At 46.6% G+C, this 17,689-nt stretch overlaps 1 pseudogene; it reads left to right on the top strand.

The window, feature by feature from the left end:
• Positions 1-17,689, top strand: part of LOC115389704 (voltage-dependent T-type calcium channel subunit alpha-1G-like) — a 51,734-nt pseudogene that overhangs the window by 29,755 nt on the left and 4,290 nt on the right.

Below are 17,689 nucleotides of genomic sequence, written 5' to 3'. Positions count from 1 at the left end.
GTCTGCCTCCCCGCCGCCGTCTCGCAGTCCTCCTCTCCACTGTGACAACAGACTGACAGAGAGGGAAGAGATGATGATGATGATGATGATGATGAGGACGATGATGATCATGATAGAGACTATGATGACAGTGGTGATGCCGCTGCTCTGTGTGTGTGTCTTCGTGTGCGTGTTTGTGTGTTTTCAGGGTGACGCCAACAGATCAGAGGCGGACGACGAGAGACAATCACTGTGTTACGAGGACGAGGAGAAGCTGAGGGAGCTGTACGCCGCAGGTACAAATTCATAGATCTGCCGGACAGGAAAAGGCAAAGTCACCCGCCGTCACCTTTAAGAATCGCTTTGGTTTATTGCGACGGGGGTCCAGCTTCCGCGGTCCTGTTCATCTGTCTGGAAACACAGTGCCAACAACAAAAAAAAAAAAACACTCAGACGCAAGCAGGCACGCCATCCTGCTGTTAGAAAAATGCTCATGTTCCGTAAGAACAAACGAAAGTGACCATTATGGCGAAAATCTAATGTTCTTTTCAGACATGAGCACCTTTTAGACCGCTGCTTTATGCTACCTGGGGTCACGGGGTCATTCGGTCTTTCAGGCTGATTGGATCGCAGCAAAGTCACGTGTCCCCTGTCTCCTTGAGACAACCTTAAAGAGCGCCCAAATCTGCGTCTTTATTCATTTATATAAGTCTTTAAACATTCAGAAGAGCAGCTACATGTCTCAGGGTTTTCTCCTCGGAGATTTTAAACCATTTGCTGGGCTTGTTCTCAGTTCTGAACAGCAGGTATTAATTTGTGTGGGGTTTTTTTTTTCTCCTCTTTCTCCTGATCTGGTTTAATACCAGTCACTCAAAGAAACGCTGGCATCCAGCTCTTGAAATCCCACAATGTTTTAGCCTTAAACTTCTTTCGGGGAACTTTCGTCTCTTTCTTGTTCCCATTGAGAGTAATTACAAAAACGCTGTCAGCATGTTCTTGAGTCTCAGCGTCTGCTGCAGCTTCCGCTGCTGTAACTGTGGATAAAGACTCAGAAAGAGCCTCTTCTCCCCGCCATCAGGTCCGGTCGGTTCCAGTCGCTCGGAGCACAGGGACCGGGCGCCGCTGCAGGGATTACATGTGCTCACGCTGCGTTGTGACGGTCGAGGCCTGCTTGAGGGATCGGAGATGGAGACCGGCTCCCTGACAGGGAATCGCGGCCCTCATGCGATGGCAGCGCCGCAGTGTTTAGAGCGTGTGTAATCCGAGCGAGGCCACTTTGTCGCTCCCCATCTGGGAAGTCAGAACGAGCCGCATGATTAAATTATTTCATCCCCGTAGAAGGCGGTGTGAGCTCTGCCCACGGAGCATGCCCAGTGCGCATCCATCCTGCACGCCAACACACGAATGTCACCTGGAGGCAGAGGAATTCATCAGCGTTGTGTGAACTTGTTTGGCAAAGCGCTTCGACGCCACAGACGCTCGTTTCAGTGAGAAATGAAGCCATAATGCAATATGGCTTTAAAATATTAACCACAAATGAAATATCCTCACATTCCTACATACTGAATAAATGCCCCAACTGCAGAAAACACTGGAAATCATCCCGTGGAATAAAAAGACTTATCTGTTGACAGTGAGAAAAAGACTACAGTCGTACAACAGCGATGCCGTAGAAGCAGTAGAGACACAGATTGCCAGATTGGGCGTGTTTGGAACAAAAAAAATCCCATTGGGCTGCTTTTCACAGCATCAGGCTGGTTTTTAGAAGACATTTCACAGAAAACATTGACGACATAATTGCCATTTCATTGCAAAAATATAAAAGCTTCCACAATTCAACAAGCTGCTGTATCCTACAGTCTACAAACCGGGCAACAATACGGAGAAGTTACAACACAAGCTAATGAATACAGGACAGACGAAGGCACGAAAAGAAAAGAGATTAGAAATAAACAGAACAGGTTTCAGTCTCATGTTTATTATTAAATTTAATTGGAGATTTGGGCTGTTGTTCGATATTACAGCAGCATTTTTAATTCCAGGAGAAAAAGTTTGATTGAAAATAAAGACTAAAATAAAATTCAACAGCTGATTTGGGAACTTTGGTTCGTGCATGAGAAGTCCTCCTTGGTGATTATGAAGCGTATGAAGAATTCTTGACAGTATTATCTGTATTGGTGGAATAAAAGATCATCTGTTTCTAGTTGAACTAACTTAGACGACTAGTTGACTGTATATAAATAAATAAAATCCTCACCGAGTTGTTTCAAAGCTTTCTGCAGATTAAACACTGAAACATCATGTGCAGACGCACATTTGGTGCTGCTGCTGGATTTACTCTCTATTATCGGGAAAACAGAGTGTCATGATTGCACTCTTTTGTGAAAAGCTTGTTTGTGTCAATATTTGTCTTTATTTATTTAGTGCACTTGTGAGACGTCACATGTCAGCATGAGTTTGTGAAGAGGCTGTAATTTGGACCAGTTTTATTTGGGTGGATCTTGTGTTTGGGAAGCAAATTGTCAGTCAGATCTGGCAGCTCTGACTCCGCAGACTAGAAATGTAGAGCAGGTTCAAGTTCTGCTCGCTCTGTTGTTCTGTAAATGGGTTAAAAAAAACAGCGGAAAGGAGATAAAGCTATAGGTAAATGTATTCAATCCGATGTCTTCGGTGCAGCAGATCCACCATCAAAGTTTTCCAAACCCTTTGAAATGACGACCCTCCACCAGGGACTTCATGGGAGATAAATAAATATCTCTAGAACTAAATTTAGACCCTGGTTCTAGTGTTCCAAGGGCTTGTGATGTTTCCCAGTAATACAGTCAACTGTGTGTGTGTGTGTGTGTGTGTGTGTGTGTGTGTGTGTGTGTGTGTGTGTGTGTGTGTGTGTGTGTGTGTGTGTGTGTGTGCTGTGTGTGTGTGTTCAGAGCTCAAGATCCAGGCCATGATGCTGAGCCCCAATGGTCTCCTCAACCAAAAGCCTCCATGCCTCCGCCTCCCGCCCCCGCCGCTGCCGGTCATCACGCACACTGCGGCCACGCCCACCATCAACTCCTGCCAGTCCCGCCGGGCGAGCGCCGCCTCCACGGACCTCAACAGCCTGGAGCAGAGGCTGCCGGTGAGCCGTGGGCGCACAGCTTTTCATCGTAAACTAACTGTCACTGATGGGATTCATCTACAGAAACATTTTTCTGAAAACAAAAGAAATGCTGAAATAAAACTTCAGGAATGATTCAAAAGATCAATTTTTCAAAACAGTTTTGAGGCTCTCCATCAGGTGTAATCTATATTCTGACAAAGAATTGCGTTATCCAGATGAGAACAGACGGTACAATGACAGTCAATTAAAGGCTCCTTGCAGAGTTTAATTTTGTTTACACTCTTCGTTTCCCAACAAGTCTATTATGTGTTCTCTGCAGACCTGACAGATCAGGTGAAAGCATCTCTTTCAACATAAATCATTTACTGGTACCAGGATAAATATTTTGTAGAACGCAGTGTTTTGGCTGGAAGTGTTCCTGTTAGGGGAGTTTTCCTCCCTCATGTCCACCAAATGTTGATCCTATGACTTATATATGAATGAAATCTGAGTTTTGTTTTGAAACAGTTTTTGCTCTGTAAAGATCTGCTGTGAGTCTAAAGCGGTGTTGTTGTTGTTGTCGTTGTTGGAAAGCTGTCTCCCCAGTCGGTGTGGGACAGCGGGTCGGAGAGCCGCCGCTCCAGCTGGACCAGCATGGGCCGGGCGCCCAGCCTGCACAGGAAGAGCCAGTCGGGGGAGCTGGAGTCCCTGCTGTCCGACACGCACAGCTCCGTCCCCAGCAGCAGGGAGCATTCCCTGGACCAGGCGGACTACCTGCAGGTGCCCGTGCTCCACTCCCCGGACTGCAACGGCACCACCTTCCACCTCCCCGACCACTACGACGACGCCGCCCTGTCCTCGCACTACCACAGCGACCAGGAGGAGGAGGAGCTGGAGGAGGTGAGTCATTACTCTCCATTTATTCAGTCCTTCACAGGAGAAATTATGCCGATGGTGGCAGTTAATTGGGCTTGTCGTACTTTGAATTTTTTTTTGGGGGAGGAAAAGGCAGGTGTTGGTGTCATGCTTCATGAAGGAGCTTGTTTTGGCAGGTTTAAAAGATCACCCTGAATGTAAAGTAGGAGTCATGTGGAGGATGCATTTTGATGAGAAATAAAACTGAGCGGCGCTGGATTTTGTTTCTGCATTTCATAAATGGATAACAGCTTTAAAACATTAGTTTTATACATTTAGATTTTTCTCTGCCTGTGTTTTCGTTAAGCAGATAGAGACATAGATTCTTTATTGTCTGTTCCAAAATAAAAATAGATATTCGTCACTGCTGTTAAAAGTTAAATAAACACATTCAAACATTCAGAACACCAGAAATTGATCATAAAATCAATCAGTTCCCTTTCGTGCTGCTTCGTACAAGCGAGTGTGACTCGCTGTGTATTTTGACAGTTTCTGTCATTTGAAGCATTTATTTGTGGAGCGGTGTGACTTCTAGTGGCTCATCTGTTGGATATCAGACCTCCTTTGTTGAATCCTGACCGCTGCGGACCGGGAACGCCTCACAGCAGCTGCAGACTTAGAGCCGTCTGACCCAGTTATGAAGCCATTACAATTCAGTCCCTGTCAACTCGCTGACATCCTCATGCTTTCCTGTTTTTCTGCCTCCAACACATCAACGTTTAAGGTCAAAATGTTCACTCGCCGCCCAGTAAATCCCTCACACTCATCGGTGCAGTGATAAGAAGATAATCAATGTTCTAATTTCTTAAAACGTGCCTTTTTTTTTTTTTTGCCTTTTTTTCCCTCAGAGTTTATGCAAGAAGCTAAAGAAGACACTGAAGCCATATGAGCCTCAGTGGTGCCTGGACCATGAAGAGTGGTCCCTCTATCTGTTCGCTCCACACAACCGGTACACACACACACACACTTGTGCACGTGCATGTATACACACAGCCTCTGATGTTCACCCTCGTGGCCTAGGTGGCTTAAAGCGCAGCATGTGTGAACATTCACAGTGAAAGTGTGAAAGTTGCAGCGAAAAGCTCAGTAAGAGCAATTCTCCCTTTCATCAATTAGAGCCTGCCGGGTGTAAACACCGTGGCTGTGTGTACGAACGCAGTGATGGAGGTGGTCCGGGTGGCGTGGTGAGGATGAGTCATTTTCCTCCCTGCGGCGTCTCTCCTCAGGTTCAGGCTGTGGTGTCAGAGGGTCATAGGTCACAAGATGTTCGATCATGTCGTCCTCCTTTTCATCTTCCTCAACTGTATCACCATCGCCCTGGAGAGACCCGACATACAGGCCAACAGCATGGTAACACACACACACACACACACACACACACACACACACACACGCACTTGCACACACATATTTTTGTGCTCACGGTTTATATTCTTTAATTTTGTGAAAAACCACAGAAATCGCATGATAGACGGTCGTTACTGCTCAGTAATCAAACACCATCACACCCTAAAATATGTAATAAAACGCCAGTTAATATGTGAAAGAAATGTGGGCTCGTGCATTCTTCAGTATTATTTTTTTTCTTTAATTTTTTTTTTTAATTTTTTATAAATGAACTTTTATGTAAAACATATAGATGCAGCAGTTTTAATAGCGGCATACGTTTCAAATTACAGTTAACGGTTATATTTTTCCTGGTCCGCCGCTCTTAAAGCTGTCAATAATAATATAGCATAATGTGAAAAAAACTGAATCACATCAGCGACTAAAGATAATGAGTTTGACTCGACGCATGTGCTGCATGAGGTCTGGGGCGTCACATTGTGATGATAATGATCGATAAAACAATTAAAGATACGTCAGACACATTCTCACTTCATGCACGGCAGAAATAATAAAGCACTTCTACAGGTGTTGGATTGGATTTCCATATAAAATACTATTTAGCTTGAAGCATGTGAGGAGTGTGAGTTTGAAGGTGACCAGGTGTGTTCCAGTGTGGGTCTCTGGCAGCTCTGCCCTGATTTGATTTTTTACTGACTGTTTGATATGTTTGGTTATTAGTGGGATAAACACGAGGGGATCCATTCACCAGGAGGGGATACAACCCTCCCTCACCTCACCACAGATAATCCAGCGCCGGTAGTGATCACACACAGTGGTGGCTGGACTCTGGTGGTTCTGGCTGTCTTCTCCAGTTCATCATCTTAAAGAACTAAACCTTCCTGCAGACAGCAGCTGTGTCAGGACCGGCGCTGTGGACTTAATCCAACAAAAAACTCACACAGGCTGCAACTTACTGCTGGCCGGTGCTTCACTTTCCCTCTGCGGTGGAGGTCAGAGCTCGCTGGCTGTTTGTGCTCGGCTCTGGTTTCTGGACGGTTCTCACTGCAGCTCCAGTGCGGCCGAAAGCATTGTCTCTGTGCTTATTCCTTCTGCGTGAGCGAAGAGGGCGAGGTTCCGTTCTGTTTTTAAGTTGCGTGTCTTAGTGAAAGCGCGGGAATCAAAGCTGAAAAAGCCCCGCAGCGCTTCCTGGCCACCATCTTCATCACCCGGCACTTCAAATGACGGAGCAGGTGGTGGAAAACCAACAGAATTTGCAACAGCTTCCCGGAGACACAGAGGATTTAGTGACGAATTTAACGCTTCGGCTGATCGTGTGCGTCGAGCACTGATTGCCTCCGCATGAAAAAAAAAAAAAAGGCAACTTTTTTCTTTTTGCTGTTATAATGAATCCAGAACGGCACTGAAAAAATGTTTCTCTTTACTACAGTTAACACTGAGTGTTAACCTTTAACATCTCCTTGAGGAAGTGAAGTGAGTTACTCCTTCACAAACATAAATGTACAACACACTCACACACACACACACACACACACACACTCAGACGGTTGACTCATGAGCTCGTAGCCGATGCGAGAGCCGCTCAGTCACTATGAGAACACGTGTTGTTCTCGGTGTGTTTTCATTTTGTTTCTGCTACATTTTGCTGGGGATGTTTTTTTTCGAGTCATTACGTAACAGACTGCAGTGGAGAATCAAAGCTGAAGCCGCCGGAACACAAAAGCAGTCACAGATGCACGGGACACACTTTCACATGTATGTATGTATATGTGTGTGTGTGTGTGTGTGTGTGTGTGTGTGTGTGTGTGTGTTTCCGACAGGAGCGGGTGTTCCTCAGCATGTCCAATTACATCTTCACTGTGATCTTCGTGGGTGAAATGATGATCAAGGTAACCATAACAGCACACTCTTCCTCAACAAGCACTTCACCGCAAAGTCATTTTCTCCTCTTACCTACAAAGGAGTCATTTTCTTCCCGGGCGGGGATCAGAAAGGCTTTCCGCCTCATTTTATACCCCCGTATTATTTCATTATTTCGGTAATTTTTCGTGCGCTCTGGTGCGCTGTGCCTGCCCGCGTGTGATAAGGTGGTGGCGATGGGAATGTACTTCGGAAACGGCGTGTACCTGCAGAGCAGCTGGAACGTCCTGGACGGGCTGCTGGTGTTCGTGTCGCTGGTGGACATCCTGGTCTCCGTGGCGTCGGCGGGCGGGAACCGGATCCTGGGCATGCTCAGGGTCCTCCGTCTGCTGCGCACGCTGCGGCCGCTCAGGTAGGGCAGCTCGCCGCTCCCTCTCCTGTGTGCACCTGACGATAACTTTGTGTGTGTGTGTGTGTGTGTGTGTGTGTGTGTGTGTGTGTGTGTGTGTGTGTGTGTGTGTGTGTGTGTGTGTGTGTGTGTGTGTGTGTGTGTGTGTGTTGCAGGGTGATAAGTCGGGCTCCGGGTCTGAAACTGGTGGTGGAGACTCTCATCACGTCCCTCAGACCGATTGGGAATATCGTGCTCATCTGCTGTGCTTTCTTCATTGTTTTTGGAATTCTGGGAGTCCAGGTAAACACTTCCGTCATGTATTCCCTCCTCATCCTCTGCTGCTTGAAGATAAGCTTCTTCATTTGCGCTATTCCCCAACTCTCATCAAAAAAAAAAAAGAAAAAAACACACACACTGTTAACTGGTTTTTACCCATTTTTTTTTTTTTCCCCTCTAACATCCAAAGCGTGTTGTGTTCCTTTGCCGTGAGGAGTCACACGTTCCCAGTGGTTTAAAATAAACGAGGCACAGCTCGCAAATCGCTCCAGGTAATAAAAAGCGAGAGAAAAAATTGGGAGGAAATGCAAATGAGCTGCTGATTATGCACGGAGTCCCTGGAAGTAATTAAAAAAACAATGGTTCTAAAGAGGATTGTGCTGAGAGTGTATTTTTTCAATTCGGATTTTCACCTGGATTTTTAAATTATTTCATTTTATTATAATTAATGACGACAATTTATTATTTATTAATGTCAGCCCGTCACCAGGTTTAAATATTTGAAACGTGCTAATAAACTAGAAGAAAGCAGCTCTACAAAAGGGACATGAAACAGTGTTCGAACTCCCACATATTTTGCTCTAAACCCATTTTTTTGTGCACCAGTTCTACAATAAAAACAGTGTTTAAAAAGTCTTCCTCCATGTAGTTTGATTGAATGTTTGCATTAAAAAAACAACCTCTGAAGGTAATAAAGCCAGCCTGAAAAACACGGCGTCACTGAATCATCCTGTAAAGACAGCGCTCCCTGCTGCAGAGCGTCTCTGTGCTTCTAATGAACGTGAGGCCGTCTGGACCAGATGGTGCGGCGCTGTCTTGGCTGTGAGATACAGTCGGGGGCCCGTGGGCGCTTGCTGACTAATTTACTGTACAACCGAGACAACGGCCTCACTTCCGCTCTGCGCAGCCCTGTTTACAGTAGCTCCAGGTTCTCTCGTGGCTCCAACCCCATCTGCCTGTGTGCTCAGCTGTTCAAAGGGAAGTTCTTCCACTGCGACGGCCTCCATGTGAGCAACATCACCAACAAGAGCCAGTGTCTGCAGGCGGGCTACCGCTGGGTCCGGCGCAAGTACAACTTTGACAATCTGGGACAGGTTTGTCACACATCCACGCCTCCTCTCGCCGCCCGATTGACGAGTGTGACGCTGATTGATGTGCGGCTCGCCCTGCCTCCCCCCTCCACCCCCCAGGCGCTGATGTCGCTCTTCGTGCTGTCGTGTAAAGACGGCTGGGTCAGCATCATGTACGACGGTCTGGACGCGGTCGGAGTGGACCAGCAGGTGAGCAGACAGCCGGTGGGAAAGCCAAAGAATGAGAATCTGTGAGATGTTAGAAGCAAAAAAAAAAAAAAAAGGGGGGGGGGGGGGGGGGGAGTTGGTGTGCATTGTGTTTTCCTGTGTTTTTGTTCTGCGCTGAGTTGCTCTCAGGCCACATTTGATCTCGTTTGTTTGACGGAGAAAAAGGGGAGATTTTTCAGAGGAGAGGTTTCCTTGGTTGTAAGGAAAAAGAAAAAAGGCAGCCAGATGAATAAATGTGAGTTGACAGTGCTGGCAGTTCCACTGCTGACTCAGCCCTTACATTGTCTTATTGTTTATGCTGTCTCCTTTTCTTCCTCTCCACCCCTCCTCATCCTCTATCATCACTCTTTCGTCCTACAATTTTTTGCATTTTTTTTTCCCCCCTGTCCCCATGCCACCTCCCCTCCTTTATTCATCTCTTGACTCTCCTCCTCCTCTCTCCCTGTCTGCGGCTGCAGCCAATCAGAAACAACAACCCCTGGATGCTGCTGTTCTTCATCTCCTTCCTGCTCATCGTCAGCTTCTTCGTGCTCAACATGTTTGTGGGCGTGGTGGTCGAAAACTTCCACAAGTGTCGCCAGCAGCAGGAGGAGGAGGAGGCCCGGATCAGGGAGGAGAAGCGACAGAAGCGGCTGGAGAAGCGGCGGAGAAGTGAGAACACCTCCGGGAGGGGGGGCGGCGGGGGGGGCAGACGGATATATTTACTCTTAACGGCCAAACCAACAACACAGTCACCAACAAATTCACAGAAATCAGTAACTTTCAGTCACGTGACTCAGTAACTTTAAGTATAAGTACTGAGCACAGAAGCAGAGGAGAAAAACATGTCTGCTTTTCTTTCTTTCTTTTTTTTTTTTACAATAACAACTTGAACATTGTTAATGTGCTGCTGGAAGCCACCTGCGCTTTTTCTAGAAAAGCTTTTTACGCACTAAATGGGGATCTGTCTGCAGGCCTTTCTTGCTTTCATTATTCCCAGTGTCAGAGATGATCAGCTTCCATTTTAAATGGTGTGCCGGTGCATGCTGGGTCCGGACTTGACATTTTGGTTGTGTGTGCGGCTCTGCCATGCTGTGCTGCGATCTTTTATCTCAGTGCTGGACAGCTGACTGTAAGTGATTTTGAGATGATTTCCTTGTCATCCAGACTTTTTTTTTTCATTTCATATTCATTTTGAATCCAGAGGTTGCAGAGGATTGCACCAGTTTTCATTCTGCAACGATAAAAAAAAAAAAAAAAAAAATCCAAATTGACTCCCAAAACTACTCCAAACCTCTGAAATTTGGTATCTAAAGGAGCGCTCTGAAAGAGGAAGAAAAAAGAGGTTAAGCACACTTTAAAAAAAGAGCAGTTTCTGTAAAAATCATCCGGCTATTTCTTTACCGTCTTCTTTTAAATTCGTGCTTAAAGGGACGCTTCAGAGCTGGAGCGCTGCTGTCTGAATGGGTGCATTAGGAAAGCATTTAAATGTGTCTGAATATGAACTTACACAAGTCCAAACCAGGCAAAACATTCACACACACACACACACACACACACACACACACACGCGCTTTCCGGTCTTGGTCCTTCGCCGTCCCCTCGCTCCGCAGTGTAATCTCCAGTAGTGCTTTTCTCTGAGTCAGTTAACGGTCTGGCAGCGCACTGCCAGGGTTTCTGCCCAAAGACACCTTGAGGTGCCACATATAGTGTGTGTGTGATGGATAGGAGTGTATTCCTGAGGTGGCACTTTCGATCCACACACAGACTCACACACTCACACACACACACGCAGCAGAGTGCCACTTGGCATCCACTTCATCAGTGACTTCATCGCTCACATCATATTTCTTTTAAGTATTTTAATGACTCCCTCTCTCTCTCTCTTTCTCAAATGTGTGTGTGTGTGTGTGTGTGTGTGTGTGTGTGTGTGTGTGTGTGTGTGTGCGTGCGTGTGCGTGTGTGTCCTCGGCACAGGGGCGCTGGAGAAGCCGTATTACGCCGACTACTCCCCACTGCGTCGATCCATCCACACCGTGTGCACCAGCCACTACCTGGACCTCTTCATCACCATCATCATCTTCACAAACCTGCTCACCATGAGCATGGAGCACTACAACCAGCCTCAGGTAACCATGGCAACACCTTGCGCCGCCGCCACCTGTCCTAGAACCATAGTAATGAAGCAGTATGCGGTGGTACAGTGCAGCCACAGAGGGCTTTTTGAAGTGTGTGCGTATGTGTGTGTGTGTGTGTGTGTGTGTGTGTCCCGCAGTACCTGGAGGAGATACTGAAGTACTGCAATTACGTCTTCACTGTGGTTTTTGTCATCGAGGCCATCCTCAAGCTCGTGGCTTTCGGCCTGCGCAGATTCTTCAAAGAGAGGTATTCCTGCTCTCTCACCGAGACGACGGCTCTCAGAGACACACAGCGCGACCCAAACCGTGTGTGTGTGTGTGTGTGTGTGTGTGTGTGTGTGTGTGTGTGTGCAGGTGGAACCAGCTGGACCTGGCCATCGTGCTGCTGTCGATCATGGGAATCACCCTGGAGGAGATCGACCTGAACGCCTCCCTGCCCATCAACCCCACCATCATCCGCATCATGAGGGTCCTGAGGATAACGCGAGGTACGCACGCCCGACGGGCACTAGAAAACCCTCCGCCGGCACGGCGGCAAGTGGCCGACGAGACGTGACGCGACGCACTCTGACGTTTCAGTGCTGAAGCTGCTGAAGATGGCGACGGGGATGCGAGCCCTGCTGGACACGGTGATGCAAGCCCTGCCTCAGGTAAGCGGCCGCCCCGACGCCGTGAAAAAACCTGACAGAAGAAGAGAGAGATTCCGTCTAACCGTTAGCCTGATGTCCAGATATGACGAAATGCAGATGGCTTGTTTTATACAGCGATTTAGGAGGCCTGGCGCCGACCGCCTCCCTCATGATTCACTGAAATCACTCTTTCCTCCAACCGTCTGGTGTTTAACCAGCGACACACAATAATCTCCAAACAAGCGTGAGTACTTCCTCATATTTAACGAAATGCTAATTGTGGAGCCTTAAATTCCTGCTTGGCCTGATGAATCCGCCTCTTAAATGATCACTTTGTGACGCTCCGCTGTGATTGCGCTGCTGCTGCATATCCGTGGAAACATAAAATCTTAGGAATAAATACAGGAGTGTCCGGGATGAAATCTTATCACGCGCAGCTTTTTATGCTCCTTTGAGGTGGGATTGTAAAACTCTCTTATCACAGCAGGAGCATTTTCTCCTCTGACCAATAAATGTATCACAAAGCTCCAATCTGCACACCACAAACATCTTTTTTTTTCTTCTTCGTCTTTGTACCAAAAGTTGTGAGCAGCACTGATGTGATCGGAGATGCTGAGGCGTCTCGAAACGTCACATTTAGTTTTTCGCAAACAGATGTATTTTCCGGAGACCTTGATGGTGTCACCTGCAGCAACGACCTTCCAAAGAGACATTCATAAGCAAGGACGCCGCCATCAACAGCTGGAAAAAAAAAAAAAAACTCTCCAGGAAATGTTTACGCCTCAACAACAGGATGAATCACCGTAACGCCATGCAAAGGCATTCAATGACGTTCAGTTCAGTTGTATCTCCGCCGCAGCATCGCCGCAGAAACCGACTCGTGGCAACTTACAAATACAGAGAAAAACCCAACGATCCCACGTGAGCAGGGAGGACACTTCCTGCGACTGGCCGTGGCGGTCGGCTTCCAAATGTCACGCTGCACCACGTCTCAAGAGACCGGATTTAATTTCGACGGAGATTTATTTTCTGGAGACCTTGATGAAGTCACCTGCAGCTCTGTTGTCCGTCTGAATATGTGATTCACATCCAAGGACCGTCGACGGCGCTGAAAGAAAATATCTGTCTGTGGAAAAGCTCTGCGGTCCGACAGCAGTCATAACAGCATTGTCAATTCAAATCCGTTTTTAAATACCAGATATGACACTGAACACAACAGAACCATTTCGTGGCATTTTACATTCAAGTATAAAGATAAATGTTCTCCATTCAATTCAGTGTAACTTCATTTATATAGCGTCAAGTACAACGCAGTCATTTCAAGGCACTTTTTTAGAGAAAAAAACCACAATTCCACTTGAGCAGTTTAAGGAAAAACTCCTTTTTAAAGGAATAAGGCTTTTCAGAACCAGGAGGTTGTGGCTTTCTGTCACTCTGGTTGGGATTTCAGGATAACCATTATCACACAAAACACCTAAATACTGCTTTTTAACCATACATAAATACTTCATTGATCCCAAAAGAATTTCAAAATTTCCAACCATTTATACAACAATCAGAATGGGTCAAACTAGTAATATAACATGACAGGATTAAATTAGTTTTCACTATTTGAATTAAACGCAGACTAAAACTACTCCGTCGTATGAGATTGATGTTGACCGGGACTGAAGAGCGCTCACGCTACTTAGAGAATTAATTGCCCGTCCCCGTTGTAGCAGATCTCCACTCGCACTGATTGCAGTGAGGCGACAGTAAGGGTGAAAAATGGAAAGGACAGAGAACAACAAACAAACAAGCAAACAAAGACAGCAAACTGATGCGCACACCGAGAGGAGAGAGAGCGCAGACTGAACGGGAAGACTCACTCTGCTGACATGTGAAGGTTTATTCAGATGTTTTCACCGCAACGTTTTCTCAGCTATCTGTTGCAAATGCAAATAAAACTTAAGAGTAAGAGGATAAGTTGGAACAGTGGGGAATAAGAGCTTCATAAACCCCAATGTTGTCATGTAATCCAGTTTAATCACAGAATCTCTTTTAGGCTGCTGCATCCTGCTTGCAAGAGCTGCAAGATCCTTTATTCATGTCGTTTCATTTGAAATTTCACAAAGTCTAAATTATACGGCTGCTAAACCCAACCTTCAAAGATATCTTTTCAGCGTTTGAGGTAAACAAAAGCACATTAAATACAAACAGGGCCAAAAAAATCAATAAGTTGAAAGGCAGCTCTTGAGAATCTCACTCCTACTCCCAGCATGGGCTTTAAACATGTGGACGGCCGAACCCCGAGGTAATTTACTCTCACATAAGATAAGAATTTGTTTCTATTATTGACTAAGTTTAAGTTAAGCAAAACAAATAGGTTTTCCAAAGCAACAGTCTCTTTTTCTCTGCAGCTTATCATGTACGGCATCTTTCATTTCTTTTGAATAACTGTGCACGTGAATTAAAACCTTGGAGCAGAAACAGATTTGTTCCCTGACAAGTGTAGTTGTGGTGATTATTGTGGTTTTTTTTTTTTTTAATTCCTCTCCTATTTTGCAGCCCAGCTTCCAGAACGGCTGAGCCATAGGTCTCCTTTATTACGTTTGCAGCATTTTTTTTTTTAAACCCGTAGTGAATCCCATTCCGCACAATTTGGTTTTAAAATTGAATTCTGCAAGATAAACTTTTCCTGTGCTTTCCATTTCAGCCCAACCTACAGTTATCATGAAACATGCACATTTTGTCCCCCAACAATTATAATCCCAAATTTTTCCACAGTCTGGTTTGAATATTTAACTTTTTCCTGTGAAATACCAAGGCTTAAGGTAGATCATTTAAAAAAATAAACAAAATCGTTAAATAGTCAAGTCTTTGAGAAGCTATAACTTTAGAAGGTAACTTTACAATTCACGTTTTTTTTTGTTTTTTTTTTTAATAAATTCACTCCACACACAAACTCTCCCGACATTAGATATTTATGATATTAAGTTATTTTATATAATTTATAAGATTCCTCGTGAACCAACCTTTATAGGATGTTTTCATGATAACATCAGTTTCCCCCTCTGGACTGATTATGATGGATTTTCCCTTAAAATGGACACAAATGTCAATAAATACATGTTGCTGTGTGACATTTGCATTTAAGCGGAGCCTCTCCTGCGTTGTTGCAGTGCGGTTTTCACAGGGCTGTGAGCATCATGCTGCGGCGCCGGCGTGTCTCATGTTGTGGGAGGATCCAGCGGAGCTCCAGGCACGGTGGCCCCTCAGGGGGGCTTCGGGAGAAACGAGGGAGAGAGAGGGGGGAGATCGAGGATGTTTCCCATTAAACCGGAGCAGGCAGACCTTTTCAGCTGTTCGACTTGTGTTTCAACTTTTGACCTTCCCCTTTTCCATATTTCAAATTATTCTGAATTCATGTGGCTTTTACAGTATTCCTCATAGATGTTTTATTCCGCCCGGAACACCAGTGGGAATTACTCCTACAGAAAACTACCCATGATCCTTTGTTTCCTGCCCACTCAGGAATCCCGCTTTGAAGTGAGAATTCCGCTGTAACACGATCGAACCCGAGGTTTTGTGCGGCGGCGTTTTAGTAGTTCAGTGGGCTTGTCCATCGCCTACTGAGACATCCCCGCTCGCCAGTGAGCGACACTGGAATGACAATAAAACAACGTGTTTGTCATTCACCCGTGATCCGGGCTACGAAATGCTCCCTCTGTTTCCCAAACTAAAATCTGAGGTTTTATTGTGCTCCAGGTGCGTTGAAGACTCCTTTCTAGTTTTTCGGAAGTGTAACTCCTCAGTGGCAGTCAGGCTCGGCGGTCTCTGTCTCTATCTGTTTGCATGTTCGCGTCTCTCCTGGTGTAAACTGTTGATGTCTATTTTTCTGTGTATCATACACTGTATATATCTGTGTGTGTCCGTAATGTGTCTGTCTAGGTGGGGAATCTGGGTCTGCTCTTCATGTTGCTGTTCTTCATCTATGCAGCTCTGGGAGTTGAGCTCTTTGGAAAACTGGGTTAGTGTGTGTGTGCGTGCGTGCGTGCGTTGCATGTTGCGAGGCGTGCGTGTGAGCACACGGATGTGTGCATGCACATATATTTATATACCGGTGATGTGTGCCTCAGCTGACACTGGTGAGATATGTGTGGATTACGTAACGCAGATGCATTTTGTTGAGTTCCATACATTAAGTATGCCAATTTAGAATCAGTTGCTCTAATCTGCGTACAGATTTCTCCCTCCTCTGCCTTCCTCTCGCCCCACTCACCTCCCATAATTCCCTTTTCTTCTTCTTTCAGAGTGTTCAGACGAGAACCCGTGCGAGGGTCTGAGCCGCCACGCCACCTTTGACAACTTCGGCATGGCTTTCCTGACTCTGTTCAGGGTGTCCACGGGGGACAACTGGAATGGGATTATGAAGGTTATTTCCTTTCCTCTCCTCCGGCCCGCGGGAGCCTTGAAGACGAAGACGGATAGACGACAGAGTGCTTGCTTATGTCGCTGCGCATATGTACGTCTCAAAGCAGCGGTTACGACGAGGCGGCCGCATTAGGCAGAGAGCCGATCACTGTTTTATATGACAGCCTAAGAGCCGCTGGCATTAGGGAGGCAGGAGCGTGCATTACTCTTCTGTGACACGCTCAAGGCCTCGCCACGCTCGGATCAACATCCCCCCCTGTTGGAGGAGGGAGGAAGTGAAGCATAGTGTCTTTTTAATCGAGCTCCATAATCCTTTTATCGGCTCTCAGTTATTTCCTCCATAATCTATGCCCTGTCGCTCTGCCCCGGTCGTCCAGGACACGCTGCGAGAGTGCCGCCCGCAGGACCGCCACTGCCTCACCTACCTGCCCCTGATCTCCCCCGTCTACTTCGTCACCTTCGTCCTCACGGCCCAGTTCGTGCTGGTCAACGTGGTGGTGGCCGTCCTGATGAAGCACCTGGAGGAGAGCAACAAGGAGGCGCAGCTGGAGGAGCAGGAGGAGCGGCGGGAGCGCGAGGAGATGCGGGAGCGGGAGGAGAGGAGGGAGCGGGAGGAGGCCTGCCGCCGCCTCAGCACGGCGTCGGCGGGCGGAGACCTGGAGCTGAGCGGAGGCGCACCTGCACAGGTATTAAGACGTTTCTCTGTGTGTGTGTGTGCGGAGGTGACAGCACCAGTGACAGCGGTGATGATCTCTTGTGGCAGGTGCAAGTTGAGGATGAGGGGGGTTCCCATGGCAACCTGCTGAGCATGGGACGCATGCTGTCTCTCCCCAGCGACAGCTACGCTCAGCCTCTCCGCTGCTCGCCGTACCCTCCCATTGGCCACGAGGCCCTCTCCCGCTACAGCTACTCAGGTAATTTGGCTTCTTGCAGCCAATTAAAGGACGGAACTGTTTTTACTGTCCTATAACCGCTAACCGACTGCTGTAAAGATTATTGCCTCCATAAAGGGCCGAGACGGCTGCGGAGCTGTGATGTGCTACGATGAATGGCAGTGTTATCACAAGACTGAAGCAGCCCGGCACTTCTCTTTTTCTTTTTCTTTTTTTTTTTTTTTTTTGAGGAGATTCAGGACAAATTGGTGGAACTACAGTTTTCCTGCAGAGGACAGTCGTGACTTTTTTTTTCACCGCAGGTGGTCCGAACCCATCTGAAGCATGTTACTGTGTAACATCATCCTGGAGGAGAGCTAATCGTCAGATAAGCACCAAAATCACAGAGAATAAAATAACAGGGGGGGAAAAAAAAAAGAAGAGAAATTTTGCGCTTAGTGTCTCGCTACATCATTTAAAACGGAAAATTTGATCAAATACACTTCTGTGGAG

The sequence above is a fragment of the Salarias fasciatus genome, chromosome 6 (genome assembly GCF_902148845.1).
Source record: "Salarias fasciatus chromosome 6, fSalaFa1.1, whole genome shotgun sequence".
In the NCBI taxonomy this organism is placed as follows: domain Eukaryota; kingdom Metazoa; phylum Chordata; class Actinopteri; order Blenniiformes; family Blenniidae; genus Salarias; species Salarias fasciatus.
Note: the sequence above shows the minus strand (reverse complement) of the source record. Positions and strands in the feature narration are given on the sequence as shown.